This window comes from Manis pentadactyla, chromosome Y (assembly GCF_030020395.1).
Source record: "Manis pentadactyla isolate mManPen7 chromosome Y, mManPen7.hap1, whole genome shotgun sequence".
NCBI lineage: Eukaryota > Metazoa > Chordata > Mammalia > Pholidota > Manidae > Manis > Manis pentadactyla.
In genome coordinates this window covers 2,194,721-2,222,128 of record NC_080039.1, presented here as the reverse complement: position 1 = coordinate 2,222,128, position 27,408 = coordinate 2,194,721, and the positions used below count along the sequence as shown (strand labels likewise).

The 27,408-nt window shown below is 35.6% G+C and overlaps 1 long non-coding RNA gene and 1 pseudogene across 1 annotated transcript; one reads left to right on the top strand and one right to left on the bottom strand.

The window, feature by feature from the left end:
- Window positions 1-27,165, top strand: part of LOC130682181 (putative bifunctional UDP-N-acetylglucosamine transferase and deubiquitinase ALG13) — an 87,549-nt pseudogene extending 60,384 nt beyond the window's left edge.
- On the bottom strand, window positions 7,356-10,378 carry LOC130682137 (uncharacterized). Its single transcript, XR_008995406.1, has 3 exons — window positions 9,925-10,378; window positions 8,672-8,817; window positions 7,356-7,745 (listed from the first exon to the last, which is right to left on the bottom strand). It is a non-coding gene; the product is annotated as an uncharacterized LOC130682137 (long non-coding RNA).
- Window positions 27,166-27,408: the final 243 nt, after the last annotated feature.

Below are 27,408 nucleotides of genomic sequence, written 5' to 3'. Positions count from 1 at the left end.
ATGTTTATGTGGGACATCAACTTTGCAAAGACTGTGTGGTGATAGTGTGTAGATAGCTAGGACTACCAGACACTTAAAACTGGAAATAAGCTTATTTAAATTGTTAAGACTTCCCTCATTGATAATACATCAGATGTCTGCAAACCATGGCCTGTGGACCAAATCTGACCTGCCACCTGTTTTTATGTGTTCCATGAGATAAGAATCGTCTCTATAATTTTAAGTGGCAGGAAAACTTGAAAGAACAGTGTATTGTGACACATGAAAATTAAATGAAATTTAGATTTCAGTATCCAAATTTCAGTGACAGCGTTGAGTAGCTGGAACAGTCTTTGTGGCCCACAGAGGTTAAAACATTTACTATGTTGCTCTTTACAGAGAAAGGTTGCCAACCCTTAAAATAGGTCATTGTTTTCTCCTTTTTAGGTAACTAAGTTGATCAAAGTAAGCCTTAAGTTCTGCCTTCAATGTAGCCCTTAATGTTTAATATTCAACAACTTGAACTTTGCTGAACCTAGCTATTGTTAACAATCTAGAATGAGGTTATGACCTCATGGAACACAAAATGTTGTTAACAATAAGAGACTACTTGAGGAAGCTGTGTAGTTATACTTTTTTTACCTTTTTTCATTTTTTTTTAATTGAGGTGTGTTACTTCCTGGTGTTTGACCAATTCTAGGATTATAACCTCCAGTTTCCACCTATTTGTGTTTTGTAGAACAAAAATATTCTGGCAGGTGTCCTTAAATTGATTTAGAGAAAAACTCATGAAGAGGAATAGAATGACTCATTAAAACTTTTTAAAAGAAACTTAGCTTATAGTGGTAGCATTATCAAAGACACTGATAAAATTTACAAAATCAAATGATGTAGAGCACTTGAGCTTGAATCTTCATTTTCTCTTAATAGAACTTCAAAAACCGAATTACATGGAGTATGCTGGGAGACTGTACTATTTGGGAGACAAGTGTCAGGTTAGTTCTTTCTTTAAAGAATTAGTAATATGTTTTTCCAAATAATTTGTGGCTATAGTTATTAATATAAAGTTTAGAAAATTAATTTACAAAGTGCTCGAAAAATGTGCCTTCTAATGTTTGTGTTAAATTTTAATTATAAATGTTTGTGATTAGATATAAGGCTCTTTCAGCATGTGCTGCCTCCATTGAACCAGACTGCCAGTGTTGATTATCAACTGGTTTAATAAGTACACATCTGAACTCCATTTGGGAGAACTGATCTTTTTATTTGGCAGAAGCCAGATAATGTCTATCAACCTGAGACTAGATATATTCTTACTGTCTCTTCCCATTTCAGGTTCACTTGGATTCAGGTGGAAGATACTATAATGCTTATATTCAGGAAGTTGGAAATGAGAACAGTTCAGTAACAGTCTTCATTGAAGAACTGGCAGAAAAGTGAGAATATAAAAAGTTGTTGAATTACCAAAATCTTTGGCTCTTGATGCTTTTTTGTTGAGAATTCCCAGCATGCTAGTAAAAGAACCCAAGTTATATCTGGTAGAAGCTTAAGATAACTTACTTCAAATTGTAAAAGCATATGCTGAAGTATGATGTTTCAGTATACGTACTTGTATAAAAGTTTCCAAATCCTAGGCATTAGCAAACTTATTAGGAATATTAATACAACAGAATTCTGGTATAAAACTGTTAAGATGAATTAGAAAGCTGCTTTGCTAACTGAGTCTCTGCAAGTTGAGAACATAAAACTAGGTTATGCTGTCCTAACAACCAAAGAAATCTCACGCTTAAACCAATAATGTTCATTTCTTGTTTAGCATGTTTACAGTCTGTCAGCAAAGAGGACTCAGTCCAGCAAAGTCTCTATCTAGGCATATGTTTCCATGACCACAGTTAGGGAATGAGACCATGACAAATCATGTTCAGGTTCTTCAGGTATATGCTCACATTTTATAGGCCAAAGTGGGTTACACAGATGAGCCTGAAGTCAGTGGGGGTGGGAAAATATAATCCTCTTCCAAGGAGAGGGAACACGTATTTGTAAACTTGTCTACCACAATCTCTCCTCTGGAACAGGATACATGCTATAAATAGCTATGAAATTGTACAAACTATTATTAGATTTTCTAGTCTGAATAGAAAACCTTAACAGATAGCTAGTGTCAATGGTTTAAGTAGAATACACTTGAAAATGAAGCAGGAGGGGTTGGGGTATGTGTAACTACTGAGAATCGAGTCTTGTTGCAATGGCTTCATGGTGACATCTTTAAAATTTTAAGGCATGTTGTTCCACTGGCTAACTTAAAACCAGTTACCCAAGTGTCACCTGTTCCTGTCTGGAATCCTGTGCTTGTTCAGAAAAGAAGAGGTTACCAGAAAACTTTGGGGATCTATAGCCCAGAAATGGGTTTGTATGCTGAAGGTTTTATTATTTTCCCCTTCTTGTACTTGTCTATATTGTATTTTTTTTAAGGTATAACATAAGATAGAGTTTCTCAACTTTAGCACTGCTGACATTTTGGGACAGATAATACTTTGTTTTGGGACGTGGTCCTATGTATTGTAGGGCGTTTACCTACATCTCTGGCCTCTGTCCATTGAATACTGGTAGCATTCTCTCCCCCATTGTGCCAACGAAAAATGCCTCCAGACATTGCCAAATGTGCCCCAAGTAGCAAATTTATCCCTGGTTGAAAATCAGATTCCTAGGGGATTTTGTATAAAGTTAAGCTGAAATAGATTTTAGATACAAGATTTCTCAAAAGAATGAGGACAAACACCTCACAGAAGCAGCCAGGGATATTAATAGGCATAATTTCTTGGATAATAGTAATGTAAGCAATGAGAATGACTTTTTTGAGGACCAAAGTTGCCTATACAAAAGATAGAGTTGAGATGTCTATTGATAGAGATTACCTGCTCATTTTGCTCTTCCAAATACAAAATTTCCCTCCCTGTATTTATTTGGTTTGTTAAAAAAAAAATCCGATAGTTTTAGGCATTTGTGAGAGTTGGGAGGAGACACTACATCTTTTGGTTTGGTTATGAAGTTTATTTGCTGCCTCTTGGTTTGCCTGAAAGCTACGTCAGACGTGAACATGAAGCAATGGAAGAAGATGTTCAAGAAAGTTAGAGGAAAGGAGATTCATATGACTATGGCTTACATCGAGGGAGACACTTCGTTCCCGCCAAGACTTCAGCAGAGTACGCATTACGGGCATAACCAGTCACAGGAAGCTGGCAGTACTACGTCTAGTGAATATTCTCATCCTCAACATTCATCTCAGAGACCCAGTTGGATATATGGGATGCCCAGGTAAGGCTTTACTGACTTTAACGATAATGTACATCTCTATTTAAATACTGTAAATCATTCCTGGACAGAATTACTGTAGAATTTAGAAATATCTTAATAGTTTAGATTTCTCTTATAATATCTGCCTAAAGGGAGCATAGAGGATAGAAGTTATGTATACTTAAATTCTCATCTAATAGATGTATTGGAAGATAAGTATTCTCAGAGTCTAGGGAAATGTGGAGCAGTTGGAAGAGATGCTAGGTGATAGAATGCTATCAAGGTGAGCGCCGTAAGTGTGGCATTATATTCTTGAATGATGGATAGACCTAATACCAGTGGTGAGGAGAGCAAGGCTGTATTTGGATGATTTTAGAATGATGTTGTTTATTCTGTTTAACTTGAAGAACTGACTTCTCAAGCACTACTGAATAAAGAATTATATTTTCCCATCCCTCTGTTCTTAGGGATTCATTTTGCTTTATAAATAGGCACAATGTGGAGGGCCCTAAAGTTGATTTTTACTCTGGCCCAGGTAAAAGGTGCTGCCAGAGCTATGATGACTTTTCCTATAGATCTCGGTAAGTGAATATTCAGTGTTGAAAGAGAAAATGGGTAAGTTTGGCTTCATTGCTAAGTAACAAATATGTGATCTAAATTTTTTTTAAGTTTCAACATTGAGATGTTTGAATTGTTATTTAGAAATTAGAAACAAGTTACTACCATGTTCTGTCATTTTTTTCTCCTTCTCATACTCTGAAATACTTAAGTTCCTTTAGGCGTAGTCAGCACCAAATGCATTGTGTGAATAAGAAGAGTGAGAATAGCTTTGCTCCGGAGAATGGACAGATGCCCAGGGACTTGGAAGAAACCATTACTGTTTGTGAAGTTGAAGAAGAGAGTGGGACTGCTTATCCAACTATAGCTGTAAGTAGGTCAAAGCTTCACTCAAAAAGCTGTTTACCTTTCCCTTTTCCTTTTTTTTAAAATAAAGGCTATGTGGATAAATTTTAGCTTTTTACACAGACAAACAAATAAAGCCCTTCTGATAAACATAAGTTTTGCATCTTAGAGCTTTTAAAGGTGAAAACCTTATTTTTTAAGCTTTTCTTGGAGATTTGTTGATAGAGGTGGACAAATAATTTGGGCAGTATTTTCTGTTTTCTTGATTATTATTTCTTCATTTTTCTAATGTCAAGTACATTTAATATATTTATAACTCTTTTCTCCTGACTACAGAGGCAGAGAACTGCATGTGTATGTTTATGTGTGTGTGTGTCTTTGGTACAGAATCATGGAGGACCCTCTACAATGGTGCCTGTTCCTTCGAGACACTATGTTGAAAGGCAAGGACATAGCTCAGGCACACAGACTTTGAATTCAGAGGAGGGCAATGACCAGAATGACAATGGTGAGTCAGTTACAATTATATAAATGTTTTTTTTGAAGATGATTCTGTGGCATTGTAGATTCAAAGTTTTGTGGGTATATATTCTGGTTTTTGAAAGTTACCAGTTCTTGTGTTAGAGTTTGTTAGGTTTTTGAAGATGTTTTGGTATTTTTTAGAAGAACATACTTCTATTTCTGTAGGCCACTAAATTGTTATAACTTATTTTCAGGTCTCTGCATATGTCTTTAGTGAATTTGATTTGGTGGGACTCCAGTATGGAAAACAACTATTCCTTATTAGTAAAACACTATTCCTGTTGTCCTCAAAATTTGTATAACTACTGTAGGCTTTTCACATGACTAGCTATTATTTTACGAGATTTCTATGAGATAACTCTTTCATCCGAAGTAATCTGCTTTGTTTATGAACATTACTATTCACTGAATCCTATTGACCATCCACTGTACTAAGTAATTATATTGATAATTTAATAAAATACTTTATCCCTCTGATGGATGTGGTGTCCTTATTTTGTATATGAGGAAACTGAGATAGAAAGGGTAAGTGACATGGCCAAAGTCATACCCTTGGTAAGTGACAGAGATTTATATTTTTAATAATTGCTTCATTTAGATATCTGCATACCACACAATTCACCTATTTAAAGCATACCATTCAGTGGTGTTTAGTATAGTCAGTGTTGCATACCTATCTTCAATCAATTTTAGAACATTTTAATCATCTCAAAATGAAACCCTGTACTCATTAGCAGCTACTCCCCATTTTCCGCCCATCTGCCTCCACCCAGCCCTAGGAAACCACCAGTCCGATGTCTGTCTGAATGGATTTGTCTATTCTGGACATTTCGTTTAAATGGAATCATGTAATATGTGATTCTTTGTGACTGGCAGAGATAATTTTGAATGTAGGTTTGTCTGGCCCTAAAATGTATACATATATGCCCTTAACGGTTGTTACAGTGCCTCTCACCACAAGTGTGCTTATTTTTACCATTTTACTGTAAGGTGGCATGCCAGCTGAAGCATTTCTGGAGGAATTGGGTGATTAAAGAGGTGCAAAGCAGCTGAATGACTTAACAGTCAAGTTGCTTATTTTCTTGTGATGCTCCTCTTTCTGTTACTTATGTAGAAGGAAATAGATATTTCTAGAAATTTAATAAGAAAACATGTAGCACAGGATCAATCTGTGAAGACTTTGTAGGTGCATGTGCTTAAGGATGTGTACTCTCTGCTCTTTTACTCAGCATGGTCCTTTTGTCTTCTCTCTTTAGCCTGGTGGGTACCTTCAGATGTACTGCTCACTTGTAGTGGCATAATCACAGTCTTTGTTTCTCACCTTAAATCCTGATGTTTGGAGTGGTTGCATGCATGCATGTTTGATAAGTGATGTATTTAAGAATCAAATCCAGTTTTGACCTGTGGGGTTTTGCTTGGTGGAAAACTGTCCAGTTGAAGATCGACTTTCTCTGCATTTCAATGGCATAGCAATCGTAAAGCAAAGTACCAGAATCCACTAAGCCATCCTTTGAGAACAAACCGATTTTAAATGTATTATTTACCTGAAACAGGTGGAAAAAACAGATGAGGCATGACATATCTGTAATGTTTAACCTTAGCAAACTATGGATTATACTCAGATTACTTTGTACACCATTAACTCTTATGTCAAGCACCGTGTCCTTTTCACCCATCCCCACCTATTGATGAGCTAGGTTCTGTTATCCATGTCTTACGGTGAAGAAATTGAGATACAAACTAAATAACCTGCCTAAAGTAATATAGTTCATCAGGATTCAAATCTAGACAGTCCTAACTCTAGAGCAATGAACTTAATCACTGGAAAAATTGGACATAGCTGTTTTTCTTTTTTTAACCCCTGCCTGACCTCTAAGAACTAAGGGAATTTTCAGAGGAGAGATTTGTATTGTTTAAAGCCGTTTTCTGGCTGTAGTATCTCCGATCACTTGTTTCAAGGATGCATACATTTTGGCTTTGAACACGTATCAATAAAACTTGAGAAAAAGCAAGTTTTATTTGGCCATTTGGCTCTGCTGAGCTAAAAAGCCCTACACGAACATCCTTCTTCTGTCTTTTATATAAATACAAAGAATATATGTATCCTTCAGGTCAGTGAGATCTAGATGTAATCTGACATTAATCATTATTTTATAAAATTTCAGACTCTAAAATAATGCTCACTTTTTACTTTACTTTGGCTATATTCTCTAGAACCAGTCTATGAAACTTCAGATGTTCATAGCACAACTGAATCTACAGCAAACTTGGTAGGTATTTAACAATAATGGCCAGCACCTATAGCTCCTACTGTGTACTAGGGCACTGTTCTAACAGCTATACATATAAATATATTTTAATCATAACAATCCTATAAGGTATTTAGGGTATCATTCCCATCCTATGGATGAAGACACTGAGATCCAGAAATTAAGTAACTCATTCAAGATCACACCCCTTTTCTGAAATTAATCTGTTTACAGATATTCCTAATACATGTCAATACAAGAGGAAATTAAAACATCAGGCATGATATTTTAGAGGATTTTATCACGCTTTTTGTATTAGTAGGAATGGTCCATAATCTCACCTAATATAACAAAAGTTTGCCTCTTGGTCATGCTGCATGTCCAGTGGAGGTCTACAGGAGGGCTCTGCTCAGGGACTCAGGCTGATGGAAGCTCCAACCATGATTTCCAAGGCAGGAACCAAAAGGTAGTGAATGGTGCACTGCCTCTTACAGCTTCCACCTGGAGATGCTATGAGTCACTTTCTTTGCACTTCTTTTTCATCAGCCAGAGTATGTCCCACTGAAGAATCTAATTTCTCTGTGCCTGGAAGTCAAAAAGCTGGAAATATTTTAAAAGCACTTAAGGACTAAAACAGTTCAGCTCAAACTCCCTCCTATAGGCAGAATGCTTGATTTCACCTCAAGGGTGTCAACCCCAAAATCATGTTCAGTGTAATTAAACTCAGTCCAAGGTTTCTGGGAAATGTGTAGTGCTTTCTGTATTGTGTCCAGATGTGGCTCCTCTTGATCTGGAAGCCTAAAATTAAAGAGACAAAATAATTTACCTCCTACACACCCAGGTTATGACAGGGGAGTGGGGACTGAAAAACTGCAGTAAAAATTCCCACTTGGGGAAAATGGGAGAAACATTACCTGCTTGTAACAAGTGTGTTATGATAGACAGACATTGTGAGGACCCTCAGCTGAGGCCTGGGGACTGCTCCCCAGAGGGGCTCCCTCGTTCACTGTTTTCTAGAACTCTTGGGTACTCAACCTACTTTATACTTATAGGAAATTGAGGGCCCAAGGGACATTTTGTCTCAGTTGCACGGTTTTAGTTGTTATAGTTTCTTCGACTGATTTACTATGCTGCTGCTTTGGTTCCTGTTAGTTTCAAGTGCCAATAGCCATACTGCCAGTTCTTTTTTTTTAAATAGATATACTACTTAGATTTGCTATAATTCTTTGCTTTCTTATTCCTATGTCTCTCTCTTACCTAACTGCAGATACCTTGAGCTTATCAGGAATTGATGGAAGATCCATCTTTGGATGCTTTTTCATGAGCCATTTTGGTAAAGTTCAAGATTCATTAGGTGCTATATTCTTAGTTTGGATTCTTGCTTTGAAGCCAAGTTTTAACTGTTCTTTGTTGTTCAGAGCATTTATCAATTTTATCTGTATAGTTGTGTGTTGAAGCAGTTGCTTCAACCCTACAAGTTTCTGTATTCAAGGACTCTATTCCCTTTCATTTTTGCCTGCAAACTACTTTTATATACATGTCTGTCTTAGGATACCTTATTAAACTCGTCTACTAGTAATCACAATATGAAACTTACATTGTTTTCTAAATGTCTTCCCCCAATGGCTTCAAGTTCATAATCTTCTCAAGTTAGGTTTTTGTTACAGCAGCACCCTACTTCTAGTTACCAACTACTGTTTAGTCAGGTTAGCTGTAGTATCAACCTCTGAAAATCTCAGCAGCATCACACAGGAAAGTTTTCTTGCTGATATTGTATGTCCAGTGCAGGTTAGTTGCAGGCCTTTGTTCATCATAGTCACTCAGGGACTCAGACTGTTGGACTTGGGCTTTCACAGTCACCTTGGCAGGGCTAAAGATAGGAAATTGAACACTGGTTCTTAGTATTTCTGCTTGTATTTCATTGGCCAAGCAAGTCACATGGCCATACCTCACTTTAGATGAGGCCAGAAGAGCAACCTACCATGTACCCAGGAGAACTGGAATATTTGTGAAGAACTTGAATAACTACCCTCCGTTCTCTAACTTTGATTAATTTTAACTTTGATAGCTTCAGGTACAAGATTTTTGTTTTTACTGTTTAGGCCATCTTAGGAAGGTGAAAACTATGATGTGTAATTCTTTTCCCCTTACTTCTCCTTTCCTTTCTTTGCCCCATCTAGAGAAATAGGTTTTTCCCCCTCCATCATTACTAGTCTCATATCACGTGTCTCTTAAAATAGCCTTTCACTTAAAACAGCGACTTGCACAAAAAATGAAGAAAACAAGTAAAAAAATCTTAACATCAGGGATAATAAGAGTAGACATTTCTTTCTGTTCACTTATTTTCACTTGCCACATATTCTCTTTTGTTCTGAATTTACTTTATCATACATCACCAGTAGCTTTCAATCTCTTCATAATGTGCTCCACTTCTACCCTCTAGTCACCAAATCCATAGCAAGTTCCTAAGTAATTTTTTCACAGCATTCTGAGGGGAGAGGACCAATGCAGAACTTAGAGATTTCTGGGCACAGGACTTCTGAAAAACTGTGAACATTTATTCTTACATCTTATTTTCATGCCCAGTTCTCAACTAAATATTTTCCTAGAGTTTAACATTGATACTGGATCTTCAGAGCCAGGGCCAAAGATTGCTTTCTGGCAGGTGCTTTGGCTGTAGTTGAACAGACTTTAGAAACATTCAATCTTATGTCCATGTAAGTTAGGCTCACCTTTGTCACAGTGTGATTCCTCTTGTTTCCTGTGATTACTTCCCTTGATACCCTCTGCGTTATCATTATTACCAATTTCCACTGCTAGTTTTTCTTTCTGTCATGACCATTTGTCATGCATAACTCTGAGCACTTTAAAATCATTTTACTTTGACAAAGACAAGGTCTTGAACCAGAGGGGAGCAGTGTTTGCACTATACTACATCCTTCTTGGATAGGATGTGGCTGAACAACCAGATACCTACCTTTGTCTTAAGTTACATCTTCAAATGGCATGCTTTCTTTTAGCAAAACTGCTGCTGGTCCTACTGATGTTGAAGCTTCTAAGGCAAGGAAGGCCACGAAGAAAGTGTTTACATTACAGTCCTCCATTTTATTTTAGTATCTACATTGGGACTAGAGTTGCATATGATCAGGATCTCTGTAGATCAGAAATAGAGCAGTCACCTCAGTCAGGCAGCAGATTGATACCTTCTGGAATATTACCTTAGTAGTCACTTCCAAATTTGAATACTTTGAGGATATACCATATTCGCTTAATTTTAGGAGATGTTGAAACAGAGCAGATTTTTTTATTAATATGTTGTTTGGTTTCTTGATTTCCCTTTATTTAACTATATTTCTGTATTCATTAAAGTCTCTTCAGGACAGAGGACCATGTTCTATGTCTCCTCAGGACACAGTTACCTCATACAACTACCCCCAGAAGGTAATCTTCATTGTGTTATCAAGCAGTTGCAATGGTCTGTACAGAGGAGAATCATTTTTTTCCCCTTGTTCACTTTGCCCTTCATCGTACTTTCAAGAAGCTGCTTTTATTTCTATATTAATTATTATTGTACTTTGTGGTGCCTGGCACAATGAGTAGTAAATTCATTCAACAAATTGAGCATCTATTGTGATCAACACACGGTTCTGTGTGCTGGCATTAGACTACTCATATTCTACTCTGGATCTCTTGTATAATGAGTAAGCTAATACAAATTACCTGTCAAGTCTATGTCATTTACTAAAACTTCCCAAAACTTCCTTCCCATACAGGGTTTACGTAAAGATTGACTTCTCGATGTTTTAGTAGTCAGAATACTAATTCATGAAATTTAGGATGAGGTAAGAGACCAATATTATTTGAAAAATTGAACTTAGAGTTTTAAACTTTCTTCCACACTTACAGGTGCTGGTAAATTCTGCAGGATTTGCAGCTTCCTGTGCCAGTAATGTTCCAGCTTCAGTCTTATCAAACTGTGCAGCAGCTAATCAAGCTGGTAATACCACTTCAGTTCCCTCAGAGAATGTTATGCAGCCTCTATTTGTATCTCCACCTACACAAGGCAGGCCAGGTAGGTTATCAGTGGTTGCTACTTTGGAAACCTCTTTTGCTATTCACGAACATGCACATACAACAATTCTAGTGATTAGATAGGATTACTTTAATAACCAGTATTAAATTTAAGCTAGTTAATAAAGTATGTTCTATAGTTGAGGAATCCGTGATATTAAGAGCCAGAGTTTCAGTTTTTTTCTTGCAAATTTTGCTTTGATATGATTTTGTAGCTATTTTGCTACTCCACTGAGAGTTTAGAGGACTTCACAAGTTTCTTAAACTTTGAGTCAAGTTTTATTGTACAGGAATTAGAGATGTTTCTCCCTTCACAGATAATTTGTAAAACGTTTGCTATAAAATACTTCCCATATAATGAATCATTTTCCCATGAATGTTGTAATAAAGAATTATGGGTTCCAGAATTTAAGAAATCTAGGCTTGAATCTTGGTTTAACAACTTAGTAGCTGTGTAACTTTGGGTAAGTTTTTGAACCTTTCTGATCTAATGGTAATTTAAAGTTCTCAGAATTCTGGAAAGGTAATGTCAGCAGCATAAGTTTTCAATCTGAGTCTTCAAATAAAATGGAAATAGCAAATCCAAACCATGGACAATACTTACAACAAAACTAGGAGACCAAAGCATCACCCTGAACCCCCCAGATTTAAACAGGTCGGGACAAACCACCAGTCACAAGACTTGCATGCTATCAGGTCTGTGTGGGTGCAAGAAAACAGAAGCACTGGGGCTGTTGTCTGATTGACCTGAGAACAGGAGAACTACAAAAGAGCTAATAATTCATGGGAAAGTGAGGCAGCCAATTTGGAAGGAGCAGCTAAGACTGGGAAGGGATTTGACCTCTCCAATACTGGGTGAGTGCTTTGGGTACATGGTAAAGGAATTGAAGGGCTTGGAACAATTTAGCCCCTAAGAACACTCAAAACTGACATTCCAAGGAGAAACTGCTGAGAGTGCAATCAAAATTGATCAGTATAGTAAAAAGAGCAGGTCCTGATTGAAGTTGAGAACAGAGTCAAGGCATCCTAGAAAGCATTCATGGTTTTTAATACTGCACAAGAAAATAAAATCCTACGAAGTTAGAAAAGCTTACCTGTACTCATTCTAAAGTTCATGAAAAATAATTTCACTTAAAAATGAATGGAAGAAAAGTGAAAAATAAAATTCTGTACAAAGATATTTTGAGGGGAAAAAATAATATCCCTAAAGGCATGAGGTATGTCAGAAATATGCCTACTTAATTAACTTTCAGAATGAGCTAAAGACATTAGTAAAATGGTAGAAAAATAGCAAATGAGTTAGAAAAACTCATATGTGACAGACTTCAGGAAAGCATTAGAAATGGAAGAAAGTAATTTCAGTAATGAAGGCAAAACTATAACAAACATGACCAAAAATATACAACAGATAATGCTTTAAGAGAAAGATGTAAGAAAGAAGGGAAATCTAAAATGAAGAAAAGGAAGATTAAAAAAATTAAAAGTGATGTATTAAACATAGGCAGAGGAGACTAAACACTGTAGAAGTCCTCCCTGAAGAAGAAAACCAAAGTAAGGAGAAAGAACAAATGGTAACACCTCTAATTCAGAAAACTTTTATGAAATTGAAAAAGCTTTAAAACTGTGTACTGAAATAGCACTCTGCTTACCTGAGAATATTGACCCAGAGCAAGCAACAGCAGAACATTCTAGTAAAATGTCTGGACTTTAAAGAAAAAGTCCTTTTGTAATCTAGATGAAAGAGCCTATGGGACATGAAAAAATGAAATGCAATTCATCAAACTTAATAGCCTCTGCCAGAAGAAAATGGAGTAACATTTGAGATAATAAATAAGAATGTAAACCAAAGATTTTATATCTAATTAAACTGATTATCAAGCCTAAAGGCAGATGTAAGAATTGAGAGAATCTTAGTTGCATGAGCCCTTCCTGAAGAATCTACTAAAGCCATGCCATCAAGCAGGGTAATCACTAGCCACATGTGACTATTTAAATTTCAGTTAATTATAGTTGAATAAGCTTTCAGTTGCTCAGTCACCAGCCACATGTCAACTGCTCAAAGTCACATAGAGATAGAGGCAACTATATTGGACATCCCAGAAGTGTTATTTCTGCCATCACAGAAAGTTGTATTGAATGGACATCAGTGTACTAGAGAATGAGCTTTGACTTTAAGACTACTAAAACAATTAGAAATATCAGCATAAGATCTGATGGTATTAAATACATAATTACTGGAAGAATTAATACAAACAGGTTAGAGGTTGAGAATTTACTGTGTAATAGCAACAGCCTTATACTTAGACATTGTAGATACAGCATAGCTATTTTTAAAAATGGGAGAGTTGAGGGACCATGTGGTAAGCATTTTTTAATGCTTTCATGAATCATATCAAGTTCACTCAGATTGTTCTGAAATGAATCGTGGCTAAAACAAGAGTGAGTATGGGATATTCTAATTTTATCCCCTCGTGTCCTAGCAAACCAGGAGTCTCAATATGGAAGAAAGGTAATACAGATGTGATAAAGAGGCTGAGTAAAAGCTTCTGTGGTCCCAAATTTGAAAGTATCGATATAAACTTAAGGTATTTTATCTTTAAATAAATGTGTATTTTTCATAGCTTTGTCCACAGAAAAGGCCTAGAAATGATGAATAACCTTAGCACTCAATTTGTAGTCTTGAAATACTATTCCCCACTTAAAAAAAGGTGGGGGCTTTGTGGAGAAATGGCTGCAAGAAATGTTCAAGATTAGCCTGGATCATTTTGTCATGGCAGATAGCTAGGAAGAGTTACTAGACTCATGTCAAAAGGACTTAGGACCTGTCTTGAACAGGTTCCCACTGGCCAAAAATGGAATAATTTAAGCCTCAGCAATGATAATTACAGTAGGTTAGAACACATAAAATGTGTTAAATTTTAAATTTCTTAATGTTTTTAAATTTGTTACCTTAAGAGGATGATAGGAAACCAGTTCATTTTCTTGAACACTGCAAAATCAAGTGAAAGAAGCATTTATCCTGCTTGCCTTATATGAACTGAACCAATGTGTAACCAAATAGTAGTTGAGGGCAAATGTTTCTGTGTGTGTGTGTGTGTGTGTAGTTAGAATACTAATATACATGCATATATATATATATATATATATATATATATATATGATCAGTGAATAAAAGGGGCAGAACATAATCATTTTGCAGTCCTTACTGAATGGATGGGTATTAAGCAGAAATAGCTGCTGAGATTGCAGAGGCAGTCATATGTTACTTACAGAAGCGCCAAGGGAATTAATCCTGAGTCTGATCCAGCCTCCTGGATCCAACTGCCCAGTTTCAGGAAATGTGGAAGAACATGTTGAAATGCACCAAGTGTATGTGATCAGCAAAATCCAGACTGGGAAATTAAACAGGTCCAAGGGCCCAGATTCTTCAAAAAAAAAAACTGAAAGGAAATGACAGAAGTGGAGAAAGGACCAACAGACTTAAAAGAGATTCAAGACATAAACTTAAGAAAACTATCTAGGGACACATATTTGGGTAACAAAACCCTTAAGACCATAAGGAAATGATATTATGAAAGGATAACAGTTAATTATGGTGGGAAAGGGAGGGTTATGATTGGGATGGGGCACATGGAATTTTTCTTGAATGGCTGGCAAAGTTTTACTTGACCTTCATAGTGTCCACTTTAAAATAATTCATTTGATGTGTTTTCTTTGATGTAGAACTTAAAAATTAACTGTTTAGCACAGTGCCTAGAACAAAACCATGCAGTATATGTTAATTACCATAGAAAATTTTCACTGCAAATGTTAATGTAGACCCTGTTTTACTACTTTGTGCTAATTGTAAGGAAATACCATTCTGTTTCTAGCAGATGCATGAGCTTAAAAAAAATGAAGTAACAGCTGAATTAAACATTGTAATACCTCACTTACAGTCATCGAACGCTTACTCTTTAAATGCCAAATTGTGTTCTATGTAGATATTTCTAAAAATGTATACTGCCTTCATTTATTTTACTTTTTGTTTTTTGAGTCACTTAGGAACCTCAGCTGTAAGTCTACTAGTTCATGGCTGCTTTTTAGTTATTCTTTATCATTCCCGTCAGTCCTCTAGATGAAACAAATCATATTTCGCATTATGTTACTCATGTGTTTCTCTGGCACACCATTTCATCCTGTTTTAAGCCACTTCTTACCTACTAGATGCTATGATTGCCTTTAAAATGAGTCTCCTCATAAGCATTAAATCCTGTCAACTGAGTTTTGGTAACTTCGAAGGTGCTTGTCAGAGCTGCGACTAGGGACTCATTTGCCTTGGATGCAAGATTTAAGGAAGTGCCAAAAACCCACAATAATCAAGATAGTACTTTAATGCACTATTTAAAAAATAAAGGTTAAAGCAGAAAATATCCATGATAAAGTATTGAAACTTTAAATATAAAATCTGTATGCCAGGCTTAGGGTGAGTTGAATGAGACATTCATTGTTGGGGGTCATGCAGGTGCAGGCTTGGATCCTGTCTTAATTTAGAATTTTTATATCTTACTTGCCATGGGTTATTTTGAGTGTTAACTTGGTGGCCCCTTCAGTTTTGCACCTCACTACACCTAGGTCCAGGCCTGATCTGTAAGAGGCCGAATCTTACTATGCATATTCATATTCTCCCCTGAAATGTCCTGAAGCAGACTGCACCTACAAAGACAAGGGAGAATAAGCATTTTTAGTACATTACATTGGTTTCCACTAATACTTTAGAAAAGTTCCATTGTCCTGGAGTTACCTCTTGAATTATATACCCTTTAAGCCTATAGAGCCCTATTAAAACTGTGAATGAGAATACTCATGTATCTCTAGAGAGTAGCTAGAAATTATGAAAGCTTTTTCTTAGGGGGTTTATTACATTATGTACTTACAAGTACGTTGAGTTCAGATAAAGTTAACCTCCGTATCTCTTGTGCCGTTGATCCTCTCAGGCCCGTGAGAACTTACTTAGCTACATCTATGTCTAATACTTGGTTTTTATTTAGTGATCATGACCACATTCTGTCTTCAGCTGAGTGAATTTACTCCATTTGCTTTTTTAAAATGGTGTGATTTGAGTGCTAGTTTAAGAGAATAAGAGTAAACAAATCCATGAGGTCTTCAAAGCATTTGGAGATGTTCTAAAAATTAGATTCCTCTTCTAAAACTATACAGGTGAATATTTCTATATGCAAAACAAAACTCCAAAACAGTTGAGCACGTTTTTAAAGTTTAACTTAGATACAATAAAATTTGTCTTTTGGTGCCCAGTTGTTTAAGTTTTCACAATACATAGAGTTGTATAACACCACAACCAAAAAAGAAGTTTCATCACCCCTAAAGAGCTGTTTATCAAGTTTTATATTACCCTAAGACACAGATTTCCTATTACTATTAGCCTGTAACTGTATAAAGAGTATAGATAAGTGTGTTATTAATATTTATGTTAGTGAATGAAAACAGTGTGGTTTACTTCTAATACTTGGCCTTATTCCTCATTAAATTACTAGGATAACAAATTCAGCTTGTGTGGACTGTTAGTTGAACTAAGTGTTCTAAAACTGAATTTAAACCTTTATTGAAGAACAAGACTAAATTTTCTATACTTCTCAGGATTAAAATTAAAGTGCGGGTAACAATGATAAAATTTAGTACTTGACTTTCTAAGTCAGCTAAAATAATTCAGTTAAACTTGAAAGGTTCTATCACTCACCTTTTGTCAAAAATGTAACACATTTTCTGGCATACTATGTATATATAGGGATATTTTTTACTAGGTTGGAACTGCATTGTTTTCTTTATCATCATAGAGAAATGTATTCATATTTGAACATATTTATATTTTAATTGTCAAAAACTGACTCCTATATGAATATTGTTTTTAAAACATAGTAACAGGTGTAGAAAGTTAAAGGAATAAGGTATTTCAGCTAGCCTGTTTTAGATTCTGTACATGCTTAGAAATGGAAATATCATGATTTAGAGTTCCTTATGTTACTCCAATGCTACAAGTAGAAACCTTCAAGGATTACTGCATCTGTAATCTGTGCAATTTAGTCTCTCTTACTAGCTTCTTAATGATCCAATAGTGGCAGATGTCTGAAAACATCCTTAATTTTGTATTAAGCTAAGTAAAAATTTTGCTTTAATGGTATTTTATTTATGTACTTGTTAGCTAATGTTTAAAGTCTTTGGTAGTCAAAGTTCTTCACTTTCAGTTTTTTTTCGTCTTAATTTCAAGTAATTTACAAAACTAAAAGTAACCTGTAATAAATCCTAGTTTTTGACTGGCTTGTCTAAGAATATGGGCAACTTACCTTCCAAGTTTTTTATTTTAAGTCAAAACATAAGAATTAGAGTTGTTCGACATATTGGGGGTGGAGGAGGAGTAGACAATGAGCTATGGCTTGTAAGGTATTAAGGTTGTGCATTGCTACTTTTTGTTTCTTTTTTAGTGATCACCTCACCATCCTGTCCATACCTCTCTGCTCCTATTACTGCTGCCTATCTACCAACACCACCTGTTTCTCCTCTTCCTCCTCCTTTTCCTCCTCATCCTTCTTATCCTTCTTATCCTTCCTATCCTTCCTATCCTTCCTATCCTTCCTATCCTTCTTATCCTTCCTATCCTTCCTATCCTTCCTATTCTCTTTATCCTCTTGAGGTGGGAGAGGCTTCAAATTTACCACCTCCACCTCTTCCACCTCCACCTCCACCTTATTCCTGTGATCCAAGTGGCAATGATCTGCCTCAAGGTAAGTAGATTTTGAGACTTGGGTGAGGGTTATTTAGGTCTGAGATGTTTCTCCCTGAAGAACATTCTCAACTGGATATCTTTACTTTCTCAACTGTTTTTCTTGAAAAGCAGGAGTCGATAACAAATTTTTCTTCATTTCATAAATTCCTACCATAAGTGTATGAAACTGTTGTAATCTTTGGTATTTAGGATTACCTACCTAAATGTAATTCCAACCTAATTTCAAAGATTTGGAGAATGTTTTTGTTTGGAGGAATTGGGGGTCTGATTTGTCGTGGATTTCAGCCATGTGTTGTTTCCTCCATCAAAGTAAAGAGCAGTTTCCCATAGGAAATTCTTTGTTTTACACCTCTGTTTGGCAGTGTTTTTCAAAAGAGATTTGTAGTTGAAAATTGTAGCTTATTTATACTTTCTTTACTTTAACGTTATCTTGATTTTTTAGCTGCTTCTCTGTTCTGTTTTTTTTTCTTCCTAGCCCATATGGTAGTTACCAAGATCATCTTCACCTCCATTCTTTCCTTTTTCTTTACCTTAAAGCTTCATTATCACCTTTATATAGATGGTTCCTAAATCTGTCTAGCCCTGGCCTCTGAATTTTCAGGTACTTGTGTCTAGCCACTTGCTACATTTGGCTTTCTTACTTTCAAACTCAGTCTGTCTATAATGAAATTCATTGTTATCTCCCTTTTTCTTCTCTCCAGGCCATGTAAAACATGGACTCTTCTTGGTTTCCTGTTTTGTTAATAATGTGTCATTTCTACCTAATTTACCCAGTATCTAAACCCTTACTCCTTCCCTTCACTTAACGTACCCCTGCCCAGGATCTACTCAGTTGGCACATAATGCTAATTATACATATTCCAGCATTTTATGAAAATGTTCAAACATACATGAAAGTTGAATTTTAAAATAAATATTGATATATCCACTACCTGGATTTTATCATTAACATTTAACTGTACTTCATGTATCCATCTTTCCCTTCAATCCATCTTATTTTTGGTGAATTTCAATGTAAATTGTAGACTTCAACGATCTATTGCATAAAAACTTCAGCATACATATCTTTAACTAGAGTTTGATATTTATTTTTTCTTCTGATGTAAAGTTTACATATAATGAAATGCACAAATCTTAAATGTACACTTGCTGAGTTTTGACAAATAGATACTTGCACCTCTGTAACCTAAATCCTGGTCAAGATAGAAAATACTACCATTATCCCACAAAGTTCCCTTGTACCCCTTTCTAGTCATTCCCCACCCCTAGCTCCACTTCCTTTAAGAGACAATCACTGTTCTCTTTTTTCTGCCAGTTTTATCTGTTTTAGAACTTCATGTAAATATAATCATACAGTATGTGCCCTTTGTGGAAGGCTTCTTAAACTCATCATTATGCTTCTGAGGTTTTTCCATGTTGCTGCATATGTACCAATGGTTGTCCATTGCTTACCAGTATAATTTAATTGTATGGATATTCCACAGGTTGTCCATTCTATTAATGGACATCCGGGCTATTTCCAGTTTGGGGCTCTTATGAATAAACCTTTCATGAACATTCTCATAAAAGTCTTTGCGAGCATGTTTTCATTTCCTTTGGGTAAATACCTAGGAGTGGAATTGATTTGTCATAGATTTGTGTTTGTTAGTTTTGAGTAAAATAGTTGAACCTTATCTCCTCCTACTTTTTTTTTCCCCAAACTTGAACCTTAGCACCTACTTTACAAGAACTCTATTCACCTGGTTTTCTGCTTCTGAGATGGTGATTCCACTGAAATTCTCTCCATCCACTCAGTCATTTTCATGATAATCCCCCATTGCATTTCAAAATGATTTTTTTGAATTTTTATGGTCCTTACTGTGCCACTTGTTTTTAACAGCTTGAGCTATAATTCACATACCATATAAGTCTCCCTGTTAAAGTTTACAACTCAGTGGTCTTTAACACATTCACAAATATGTGCAACTATCACTAATTCTGGAATGTTTTTATCACCCCAAGAAGAAACCCTATCTGCATTATTAGTCGCTCCTCATTCTCGTCCCTGGCAGCCACTATTCTACTACCTGTCTCCATAGATTTGCCTGTTTTGGACATCTCATATAAGTAGAATCATACAATATGGGGTCTCTTGAAGTTGGCTTTTTTGACTTAGTATAGTGTTTTCAAAAGTCATCCATGATTGTAGCATGTATCTATTCTTCATTCTTTTCTGTGGCTGAATAATCCATTGTATGGATATGCTGCATTTTTATCTATTGGTTTATTGACATTTGGGGTTTCCACTTTTTTGCTATTGTGAATAATACTGCTCATGATATTTTTTTGAAGAATCATAGATATACCATCTTATGAAGATTCCACATGAACAACATTGTGGTTTCAACATTCACCTGTATTATCAAGTCCACACCACCCCCCACCATTGCAGTCACTGTCTATCAGTTGTAGTAAGATGCTATAGAGTCATTGCTTGTCTTTTCCATGCTGTATTGCCTTCCCCATGACCTACCTATACTGTGACTGTGAATTATAGTGCCCCTTAATTCCCTTCTCCCTCTCCACCCACTCTCCACAACCCCTCCCTTTTGGCAACCCCTAGTCCTTTATCAGAGTCTGTGAGTCTGCTGCTGTTTTGTTCCTTCAGTTTTGCTTTGTTGTTAGATTCCACAAATGAGGGAAATCATCTGATACTTGTCTTTCTCTGCTTGGCTTATTTCACTGAGCATAATACTCTTCAGCTCCATCCATGTTGTTGCAAAAGGTAGGATTCCTTTTCTTCTTATGGCTGAAAGATACTCCATTGTGTATATGCCACATCTTCTTTATCCATTCTTCTACTGATGGACACTTAGGTTGTTTACATATCTTGGCTATTGTAAATAGTGCTGTGATAAACATAGGGATGCATATGTCTTTTTGATTCAGGGATCTTGTTTTCTTCGGGTAAATTCCTAGGGTGGAATTACTGGGTTCAGTGGTATTTCTATTTTTAGTGTTTTGAGGCACCTCCGTATTGCTTTCCACAATGGTTGAACTAGTTTATATTCCCACCAGCAGTGTAGGAGGGCTCCCCTTTCCCCTCATCCTCACCAGCATTTGTTGTTTCTTGTCTTTTGGATGTTGGCTTTCCTAACTGGTGTGAGGTGATACCTCATTGTGGTTTTAAGTTGCATTTCCCTGATAATTAGCGATGTGGGGCACCTTTTCGTGTGCCTGTTGGTCATCTGAATTTTGTCTCTGGAGAAGTGTCTGTTCAGATCCTCTGCCCTTTTTTTAATTGGGTTATTTATTATTTGGGTGTTGAGGCATGCTAGCTCTTCATATATTTTGGATGTTAACCCCTTGTTGAATAAATCATTTACAAATATATTCTCCCACACTGTAGGATGCCTTTTTGTTCTGCTGATGGTGTCCTTTGCCATACAGAAGCTTTTTTGTTTGATGTCATCCCACTTGTTCATTTTCTATTTTGTTTCTGCTGAGGATATTTGTGTACAAGTTCTGTGTGACTGTATATATATATATATATATATATATATATATATATATATATATATATGCTGAGGAGTAGAATCTCATGCCATTTGTGAATTTCCTGCTATTATCTTTTCATATTTTTTAGCTAGAGCATTAGGCTTTATACTATACTCCCACAAAATAGTCAAAATACAAGCTGATTCTTCAAAGTGGTGTTATGTATGTTTTTACCTAAGAGTTTCCAACTTAAGAAAGCTGTTTTCTGAGAGTTCATTTGTTAGTGGAACACGTTACCTTATTTATGAGAATGTATATGTATTCCAGGTCAGTCAGTGAAGATAAATAGAGAGAGAGAACGGGAATGCTGTGACTGTTTCCCCTCCTACCATACCATCTAGTTTTTGTTCACTTGTGAGATATTTTAAGTTCTGTGTCTGGAAAAATTTTATCACCTTAGGGTATAACTTCTTTTGAGTTACCTTCTTAATTGCCTCCTATTTTTGGAGTTCTAGGGATTGTAAATTGGTTGTGTTAAATAAAAGCAAGATGAATTGTTTCATACACTTATCTCAAAAGGCATCACTAATCTTAGCATTGGGAGAGCGTTCATTTGTTCAGTGTGGAGCTCCATTAATAGAGGACCAATATGATTGCTTATGTAGTAGATTTGTATTAAAGTAAAATTTTAGTCTTGAGGCAAGCAAGAAAATACCTCTACTGGATTTTTTCTAAATATTAGCCAAAGTGGCATTCCTGTAATGTCTGCCTAATATTAAGAATAGAAATAAAATATGTATTTGGTAAATTAAACTTTGGATCAGAAAATGGTCTCTATAGTGATAGGTAAGTAGTCATTTACATTTACTAAGGGAGACTTGAGGGTGATGTTAATGTGTCGATAAGGTATCTACCTTAATACTCAAAGAAAACTTCTAAGTGTTCTAAATGCTTATGTCTTGTAATCACTAAAATCAAAATTTTTAATTTTAGATATGAAAGTTCTGCAGTACTATTTCAACCTGGGATTGCAGGTAAGAGTCATGTTTAAATTGCTTTGATAAAGTCTGTATTAAAAATGAAGCTGTTTTGATAAGCAGACTCTTGAACTTTAATAGCCAAGAATACTGACAGGGGCCTAAAAGTTTTATTCCTGTCTTTAATAATGTATCTCTGAAGGTGATACAGGTCAGTTTTCTACTTTAGCCTCATAGTGCTTCAGTTTCTCTTAAAAATAGTTGTTAAATTATGGTGAGTAGGGGCTCTAAGCACCCTAGCTTTGGCATATATTGGCCTTCACATTTAATATACGCCAATCCTTCAGTATGTTGTTCTGTTTCAAAATAAAAAATGGATTATTTATCCATACTTAAAACATTTTTATGACTAATTCTGCATTTCATTGGAAAAGTAATTAGACTAATTCAAAGACATTTAAAGAGCTCTATTATTTTAAAGTGTTCATATACATAGGTAATTGCCAAACACTGATTTCACTACCCTGAATTGTTGAAGGCATTTACTGACAGATATGTTAATGTCACTGACAGGTGTTTCTGATTTCAGGAAAGACCTGTGTTATCATTTCAGCCATCATTTTCTCCCTGAAATACAGTTGACTTCTGATACAACAAGATGGCATTTTTCCTGAAAAGGAATAATACATCTTAAGGTCTGGTGAATGATCCAGTCTCCTGGATAATGTTCAGAATAGTTCATATTCCCAAACATGGATTTCTCTAAAACCTTGGACATAGCATTTCCAGAAACTGTATTCTCCGACTGTCACACATTTTTAAATTGAGTAGTAGAGTGTGTTTTGTTCTTCAAGACTACATTTCTTAAATGTAGTTTCAAGAACTGAAAAATAAACTATTTTCCCCTTCAGTTATGTTAGTTTATTATAGTCACATATGGAAAGGTAACTCATTCCATAAGGTATGGCATTTTAAAATATTCTGCATTTTACATCATGGGAATGCAAATAAATGCAGAATAGACATTTTAATGATTTTTCATATTAAAAGTAATAGCAGTCATTGTCATTAATCTCAGAAATGCTAAAACAGCCAAATTATAACCACTGTACACTGTGTTTCCTTACAGCTTATATACTTTCTTACAAAATATGCGCTGTTATATAATTTTATAAATTTTTAAGTTAACAATGTGAGCACTTTTTTTCTATTACAGCATTTTCATATTGCCTCTATTTGAATTCATCATTCCGTTGCCTATTGTCAAATAGTTGTGTTGTTCATTGTTTTTTTGCTTTTATAAATAATGCTATGAAAGACATCTTTGTATACAGGTCATTGTGTGTATCTCTAATTAAGATGCTTTCTTAAAAGATTTTCTAGGTCCAACTATGAGATTGGGACGCTGGAAAATATCCTAAAAGTTATGATAGAGAATAGATTTAGTAAATGTCATATCTTTTAGGTCAAAAAGTCATTGCTACCCCACCTAAAAATCATGGCCCAACTTTTTTTTAAGTGAGTAACCATACTATTTTAAGAAAAGGTAACCGTAAAGTATGTGTGTTTTCCCTCTCTTATCTAAGTGCTATCACCACAACTACTGGCACTCCTTGGTCTATGTGCCATATATGCACCAGCAGCGGCAGCTTCATGTGCAGAATTATCCAGGCTATACTGAGACACCTTCTCTGGCAGACCAAACCAGTTCTCAGTTGTACAGTGAGGTGGAGAGCCAAGATGGCACACAGGCAGAAGCATCAGCAAGTGGTGAGTATATAGTAAGATTGCCTGCAAGAAAGACAATTAGATTTTATTGTAAATAATAGTCTTCAGGTATTTCATTAGGTCTATATACCAGAGCAGTGTTTCTCAAAGCATGCTATGCGTGTCCTTTAGGGTCTGTGAGACCCTTTTAAGGGATCCATGAGGCCCAAAGTATTCATCATCATACACAGATTTTAATGGTCTCTTTCACTGTGTTATATTTGCACTGAGGGTGCAAAAATCAGTGGTGGGTAAAACTGCTGGTGCCTAAGCCCCAAATTAAGGCAGGAGCAATGAAACTGTGTGCTAGTGATCAGCATCTTGTTCATTCCCACACCCATAATACAAAAAAAATGCAAGTTTTATTTTTTGTTTCATCAAAGATACTTATTTCTATTAAATCTTTATCATTGAATAATTGTACCTATTCTGTGTAACAAAATGGTAAGTAGTAATAAGCACTCTGCATATTGATGACTACCTTAAAAGGATTTGTGAGGTTGAGTTCTGATCTGAACTAGCTTTTTTCATAGAACACTATTTTTACTTGAAAAAATGATGGACTGACTATGGTTATTCAGACTTGGGGATCTGGCAGACATTTTTTCAAATGAACAATGTGAGCCTGTCATTTCAAATAAAACTTCTGGTAGTATTTGTGGTCCAAGGTAACAATTACAGTTTTTGAATAAAAATTAAAATTTTTGAAAACTTGCCTTCCACTATGAGTTTGACAGCTTCCTAGTACTTAACTCTCATAAAAAGATAGATGGGTCTATTAATGAATGTCATGTTTTTACACTGTATAATGAAGTGTGTCAACATTTGGGATATCGGTATATCTCAGTGAAATAATATTTTCTCTTTTACCAATGTATAATGTCACCTGTGCATGATTCTGTAACATCTCTCAAAAGTACAAGATAAAACTGTATTTTAATACTAACAGAGTACAAAAAGTCCACATTGCTACCGACCTTTAAAAAACTACGACTTACCTAGTTTGGGTGTAGTGTCAGAAGTAATCTACAATTACCTGGAAAGGCTAGTTATTTGAAGACTTCCCTTCCTTCCAACTACAAATCTGTATGAGGCCAGATTTTCTTCATATACTCCAACCAAAACAACATTATCATGATCGATTAAATGCAGAAGCAGATAAGAGAATCCAGCTGTCTATATTCGCCATACATTAGAGATTTGCACAAGTGTAAAACAATGCCACTTGTCTCAATTTTTGTTTTGGAAAATCATTTTCTGTAAAAATTTTGTATTACCAGTAGTGGGCTTATTTTTACATGAATTAAATATTCTTAACTTTCTTAGTTAATTTCCTAATACAGTAAATATTGATAGTTATAACCCACATAATCAAAAGCTGTTTCAGATCCTAAATTTTTAAGTTATGTAAAGGAATCCTCAGACTGTTGTACCACACCATAAAGATGGTTGCTCTGTGTATGAGTTCACAGTATAATGTAAGGAGGCAAAATGAAGGATTGAGAATAGGATCTTTGGACTGCCCTTGGAAAGAGTCAGCAGGAGGTGGAAGAAAGGATGTAGACTAACCTAACCAAATCTGTTCCCCATCCAGCACTGCTCGCTTGATGGTGGCGATCTTGGCTGAGTTACTTAACCTCCCTAACTATCTGTAAAATGGGAAATACTTGATTTGCCAGGATTATTCTAAGAACTAAATGAGAGAGATACCCTGTATTTATATACTAAACGCATAAGTATACTGTGTCAGGGTCATGTGAGGAATATGAATATCCTTCCTTCCCTTTTTATTTTAAAACATACTAATGGTTTTGGAACTTTAGCCTTATGGAATCTTAATCCTAGTCTGGTGGTGTGATGTGGCCTGTGGTAATAAAAATTAAAAAGTTTCAACCTTTAATGTATTTTTGTACCAGGTACCATTTATAAATTTTCAATTGTAGTAAACCATGAGACCTTGGCAGTCTTAATTTCACAGAATGAGCTAATCTATGTTATCCCAAATAATGAAGGACTCCTTTTTGTTTACTATTATATAGTCACTATAGCAGGGTCAGAACAGTGTCTATGTAGCTAAAGTGCTGTAAAACTAAAATTACGCTAATATCTTTATGACATTAAAGACATGACACTTAAATTGTTTGTCTTTTAGGATGCTCTTTAGACCTTTGCCTTAAAGTATAGGCTGGATGGTATAGACACCCAAGTTTTTTTTATTCTGGTATCATTAATATATACTCTTATGAAGGTTTAATGTGAAAAACAATGTCGTTACTACATTCACCCATTTTATCAAGTCCCCCCCATACCCCATTGCAGTCACTGTCCATTAGTGAAGTAAGATGCCACAGAGTCACTGCTTTAGACACCTGAATTTTTAATTGCTTAAGAAATACAGAATAGTTATTTGGATGATATATGTTACACTGAAAGCTATTGAATAACTTAATTGCAACTGACTGTTAAAAGAATTTAACTGACTAGAAGGACTGTAGAGAAAGTAGCATCTAGTCTGTTTTGGTACTTACATGATCCCAGAGAGATAGTTGTCTCTAAGTAGAATATATTTGACACATATACATACAACACACACTTTTTTTAGGAAATTTTCATACAATCTTCTGATAATCTGTCTTAAATTACCAACGCTGATTATCTAAAGTGCTCCCACCATAATTGTTGTGATCTTTCCTATAGTTAGTGATAAATTTATTTTTACCTGTAAGATCATCCATTTATGTTGATGCTTTGTGTATCTTTGTATATAAAGCATACTGTTTACATTCTTTATTTCAGATACTTTTCCAAATGCTGACCCTGCACCTGTGCCTCATGGAGAAGTCTAATATCCAGTGATGTCAGATCCCTTTGGGCAGCCATCTTTGCTTGGTTTTGAATCCTGCCTTCCTGTTGTGCCTTATTATCCTTATGGTTTCCCTTGGCATCCAGTTGGTGCAGCATGTGGTGGTTCTTGTTATATTCATGGTACTATGAGACCTGGGCCAGTTGGCTATATCGCTTCACCTCCATTAGCTTCTCATCATGTACCTCAGAATATGTAAGATTCAGCAGTATGAAGCATTCTTAACACTGCCATTTTTCTTGCTGTTCTGGTTTTTAAAAATTGTTTTATGTTAGTGTTTGAGTTAGGTTGTTAGAGTGGTTACTGTTATATTTGTCTCTAAAATTATTTTATCTTCTGGTTTAAATAGTACTTTAAAATAAAGGAGTATTGCTCTGGGTTGTGGTTAAGGAAATTGAGGTGGATGTGCAGCTAGCCACATACTGAGCATACTTCATTGTACTCAACTGTTTTCCTTTCAGCAGGCTTGTCAACTTCGTATTAACTGATGGTACCAACTGACAAAAAGAATAAATCACATGAACT